A 5,908-nucleotide genomic window follows, 5' to 3' on the forward strand; every position below is an offset into this window, starting at 1 on the left:
CCCCAGCTAGGTGCTACTTTATAGGATGCGTAAAGTTAGACTTGTGTTCATGGAAAGGTGTGTGTCACCTGTGTTTGCTATGAGGGTATTTGGATTGATTCGGGTCTTTGGTGATTCAATAAAATGTGTGTGTGTGTGTGGGGGAAACAGTATAGAAAGCAAACATAGATACTACCAGAGACAGTGTGGGAGGAGAGTGGGAGATGGCAGAGGGTAAGAGATAGGGAATCAAGGATGGGGGGAAAAAAGCAAAACGTACAGAAAACAAGAAATGGAAGATCATTTGCTGACAATCACATGTTTGTTGATGTGCTTGATTGAGACAATATACAGTGTACTCTGGATGGAAAATCTCATTTTGTATGCTGTAATGATGTACAGTGAATGAATGCAAATAAATAAATTGAAAAAAAAAAGATTAGGCTAATTTCTGGAACAGGTTGGTTGCAGTATCAGTAAGAGGGGTATAGCCAAAGGATGCCAGGGGCTGGCCAGCACACCTTGGAATTTGGAGAACGAATTTATCAGATCACACACCCATCTAATGACCTCCTGTTGTTTTCAAGCAGGAAGGCAAGAGGTCAGGCACTTTTGGCCATTTTTCCTGCATTCATTCAGAGTTCATAAATCCAAGGTATTCTAGAAGCATGGCCTTTCTGCTGTTCCCTAACAGTATGCCTTGTCAATACTCATCAAACTGCATTTTAGAATCTGTGCATTTGGTGTATATAAATAATACCCCGATACAGAAAAAGAGTGTGTATTGTGGCCTTTATCTGCAAGACATTCTTTTAAATGTTTTATGCGACTTTATTTAGTTCTCACAAAAATATGGGACAAGATATATGTTTGCTTGCATTTTACAGATGGGGAAACTGAAGCACAGTGAAGTTCGATGTCTATGGTGTCTGGGGGCCTCTAATCCCTGACTGCTGACTCATGCTTCGGATCTGCCAGAAGTAGCAACTAGCTTGTTTTTCATTTTCTGCAAGAGCGTTTCTGAATAGGATGGCAAAACAATTGCTCATACAAACAGAATAAAATCCAACTACTTAAAATATGCTTATTTATGTGGGGTGCTGGGACGGTTTCAATGTAGTTAACACTACTAAATTGCAGACTTGCATTGCAGATGATCCACAAGGTCCGTCTCCTGAACTTTGCTGATCCTTTACAATACAATGATGTTATAAGACAAGAAAAATTATGTGCCTGATTTTGTAGGAGGAAGGTGAAAAGGTGAGTGCGATTTTAGGCACTGGACTTGAAAGAAGACCTATCCATTCCACTTTGATAGTTACAACTTACTGCGTTGTCTACTATGTATGAAGATTAAGTGATACAAAAATATTAACTGTGACTGACTATGGAATGAGATGGAGGTGGAAGGAAGATTTCCAACTTCTCAATTATACACTCATGTATTATTTACAATTTTTAAAGGTAAATTTCTGATGAGATTTTAAACTATGATTTGGGGAACTATTCTTATATGTTATAAGGTTAGCCATTTTGCAGCCTTTATTCATTTGTTCACTCATTCAGTGAATAAGCAAGTATTTACTGAATGTCTCCTGGGCTGGGATTTGAACCAGGTGGAATGTAGTTCCCTGAACCATTGCCCTACAGGGCTGGCCTGATTCTGCATGTTAATATGGTTTGTAACACAACAATTTTGTACTGATCTTGGTTTCTCATGGTAAAGTGGTTGGTTGTCACTTGCCAGAGAACTAATTTCCAAGGTTGCCATTGGAATACTTTTCTCCTGTTCATGGCTATAGGATGTATCCCTAATATCAGCCACTGTCCTTCAATTTTGCAAACTGTGTAATGGGTAAGATAGGGTGGACTTGATACTGAGTCATTGTTTAATTTCCATTCTCTCAAATGAAAATGCAAGGTAACAACCAGAGTTGAACGAACTCACGCTGCCTCCAGGTGACGGCCACATTGCCTTTGTGATAAAAAGGAAAACATAATTGTTATCACAAGCTTGTGTTGAGTTAGAGCCAGAAAGATAATGGGCAGGTATGCCTTTCTTCCTGCTTGACCTTAAAACAAATGAAGGAGCAGGCTGTAAACAACGGGCTTTCTCAGGATCATAGGGCTCCTTAGCAGCACACGACACACCTGTACCAGACATTTCTTCCTGGAGTCCTGTGCTCCTGCTGTTTGAAATGTGAGTGATCATCTCTCCTTCCCCACCCCAGCACCTTCAGGGGAGTTTGATACTGCCCTGCACGCTGTGTCTGTGCTGATCTTCTGTACCTTCTTTAACAGCATGCCTGATTTTTGGAATTGTTCTGCCATTGGAAATCGGTCTTGCCTGGCAGGTGCATGTCCTAGGCTCTTCACGGTGCCATACCAACCTACTTCCTTTACAGAAATTTGAAAGCAATTAGGTGGGAGCATCCGCAAAATTAATGCATGTTAGTAATCTGCGTAGTTACAGAGACCTTGTCACTCAGACCTAACTGCTTAGATACATTGATTTTACCAATGGGAGGGAAAAAAAATCACAGAAAAATTCTTTATATCCCATGACTCCAATCTATTCTTGGCTGAGATTCTAAGGGTCAGAGAATTTGTTTATAAGCACAGTTTATGGATTGAGAAGAGAAATATCATTTCTGCCCTACCTCCACTTTTTGCAAACAGATAAAAAAACAACAAGGAGAAGAAGAATAAACCACAATTCTATTTTCTTGAAATTAGGAAACACCCATATTGGGAACCATAATGCTCTGTATGAAATGGGGCTTTTGGAATAGTGAAAACTGTCTGTGTGAAGACAGAGAAGAGTGGGACTTCAGGTTTTACGGGTGCATTAAACAGCAGAGAACTCTTTGCATTTGGGGCCAGGTGGTGGCGCAGTGGTAACACTAATGGATGTATGTGGGGAAGATTTCCTGTTTGTGTCCCAGGACCTTCCTGAGTATGTCGGGCATGTGTGTTCTACCATCTAGGCCAGCGGAGGCAGGGAGTGGATTGTGGCATGCAGACTTTATTGGTTATACCAGGAAATTAAACACAGTCACACAGAAATAAGAGTTCAAAAACTAAGAAAATGGCCAGCTTAATAATTGTAGGAACAAGTCTGGAGTCGAATATCATGTCCAAGAATTTAAGCGGGAAGATCGAACCACAACAGAAGATGGATTAATTAAGTACGTGAGACTGAACTGGTGAAATAGAATTTTTTAACTTTTGACTGAATTATGGCTGTCTTTCTTCTAGGCTCTGTTCCGGTTTTAAGGATTTTTGTCATGTCTTGAGCTGTCGATAGGTTCATGTACCTACTCTTTGAATAGAATCTCAATCTGCTTCCTGGCTTTAAGTTTTAAGCGTAGTTTCTTAGCATTTCTTTGCTTTATTAATGCTAAAACTGCTTTCCTTGAAATTAAAAATATAGTAAAAAAAATCTAATAAATAACAATAGTAAGCTATATAGCATCAACTAGGTGCTATCTTCTAGTATATTCGCTCTACTCAGTTTCACACCTAAAGTCAGACATATATTCACAGACATGTATATACCAGCTGAACTTGCTATTGAAAGTAGTTAGATTATTTAAGAAATGTTGTGGATCAATAAAATGTGAGGGAAGAAAAAGGAGTGGAAAACTACTGTGGACACCTGAGGTAGTATGGGAGGAGGATGAGAAATGACATAGGGTGAGAAATAGGGGGAAATACATATAATATACATATATATGTATGAATATATATATATTTATGAAACTAGAAATGGAAAATTATTAATGATAACATGTATGATTAAGCCACTATGCAGTATATATTCTTGATGGGAAATCACATTTTGTATGCTGTGACAATGCTCAGTGAATGAATGTAAATTAATTAATTAAAAATAAAGACTTTATTGGGGATGCTGTCTCTAGTCTCCCTGTTTCTCTCATGGAAATAAATAACCTAGGAGAAAAACTACCCAATTAGATGTCACAGCCCTGGTTTGAAACAAGGTCAGAGTGCGTAACAGATTGAGAGCGACATGATGTCAGCATTGGGTGACCTCAGAAAGCAGTCGAAACGCTTAGGACACATTGACACAACATCCTTGCTGACTGAGCGGGTGGGTGGAGGGTTAACTGTGGGGAGCTGTGGCCTTCCAGCTTCTACGTGTGCTGAAAAGGTGTGACGACATCACCATGCACCACAAATCTTCCTTAAGTGGCCTCGTGGAGAGGAGGAAACCATCCAGCCTGCCCAGGGGCACTTACACAGTATTCACAGGATATTGATGTGAAAGCTTCTGGAGGCAACAAGCTCGAAGTGCTCACCAGGGCATTGCCTAGTCCTTAGTGTTCCTATCCTTTCTCACGCGATGGCTCTAGAATAATGTCCTCCTTCTCAGTTCAAGGATGGATAATATTTGGGACCAGCAGTTGGCATAATGGCTGTCTCTAGACTCCCATGTAGCTGACTGTGGTTCAATATTTGGACTTGGTGGCTTAAACTCACACTGAGCATGTGTGCGTGCGTGCCCAAGATCCTGAGAGGAGAATGGAGGAAAAGGGTTTGCAGCGTGGCCATCCCCCCCGGGGGGTGATTTCTCGCTTTCTGTCTCTCTCTGTCTTTCTGATGAGCACATGTGCCCTATAGCAAAAGCCTCTTAAAAAAAAAAAAAAAAGATGGACAGTTTTGACAAGGAATCAACATTGACTTAGGTAAACACATAAATATTTAAAAAGAAATATTAAACATACTATAGAGGTAGATGAGTAAAACACATCAGAGAGATTATACCAATGCAGGTGAAAGTTAAGACAATGTATTTATCCAAAAACCAATAAGACATCACAAATTAATACCAAAAATAGATACACAATTCAATTTGCATAGCAAATTATCCACAGATAATAATAATTATCGTCAATAATTTTCCATTTCTTTGTTTCATAAGATAGACACCAATGCCTGAAATATGGGAGAACTGAGTATCTAATTTTTTAAAAAGAATTATTTTAATTTTATTTATTTATTCATTTATTTTAATTTGACCAAAAAAAGAGAGAGAGGGAGAGAGAGGGAAAGTGAGAAAACAAGCCACCAGGTCTGAACTGTGGTTGGCCATGTGGGAGTGTCCAGTATCCCAACTACCATGCCACCTGCTGATCCTTCTAAAATTTTAATTTAACTTAAATTTGAAAATGGATAATCCAGACCAGCAGGCAGCATAGTGGTTAAGGCATTGGACTCCCATGTGGTCGATTGCTATTCAAGTCTCAAATCTGGCAGCTTGAAACTAATGCTGGGCACATGTTCATGTGTGCCCAAAATCCTGTGAGGAGAATGGAGAAGAAGGGATTGTGGTGTGGCCATCCCTTGTCGGGGGTAGGGGTGGGAGCTCTCTCTTTCTGTTTCTCTGTCTCTCTGGTGAGGGCACAGGCCCTATTGCAAAAATCTACAAAAAAAAAAAAATCTGGGGGCTGGCAGGTGGTGTGGTGGTTAAGGGCACTGGATTCCCGTATGGCCAGTGATAGTTTCAGTCCCGGACTTGGTAGCTTGCTTTCTCACTTTCTCTCTCTCTCCCCCTCTCTGAAAAAAAAAAAAAGAATACATAAGCAAATAAAGTTAAATAAAATAATTCTTTAAAAAATCTGATAGAGTTATTGAAAAACATTTAAGCATTTCTAGAACAACCTGGGCATGTGAATTTGCCTTTCAACTTTAAATTTTATAAAATCTAAATATAGATCAAGTATTTCCAGTAAAAATGTAGTGTTTCAATTGAGATAGACACACCAGATTTTGAAGACTTAGTTCCATAAGAATGCAAAATATATGATAGATATGATATTATCTTCAACATACTGGTTAAATATATTAGTAAATTAATTTTAGCTGTTTCTTTTTACTTTGGTTACTTTGGCTGCCACAGAAATCT

Source organism: Tupaia chinensis, unplaced genomic scaffold (genome assembly GCF_000334495.1).
Source record: "Tupaia chinensis unplaced genomic scaffold, TupChi_1.0 Scaffold146625_1, whole genome shotgun sequence".
In the NCBI taxonomy this organism is placed as follows: Eukaryota; Metazoa; Chordata; class Mammalia; order Scandentia; family Tupaiidae; genus Tupaia; species Tupaia belangeri.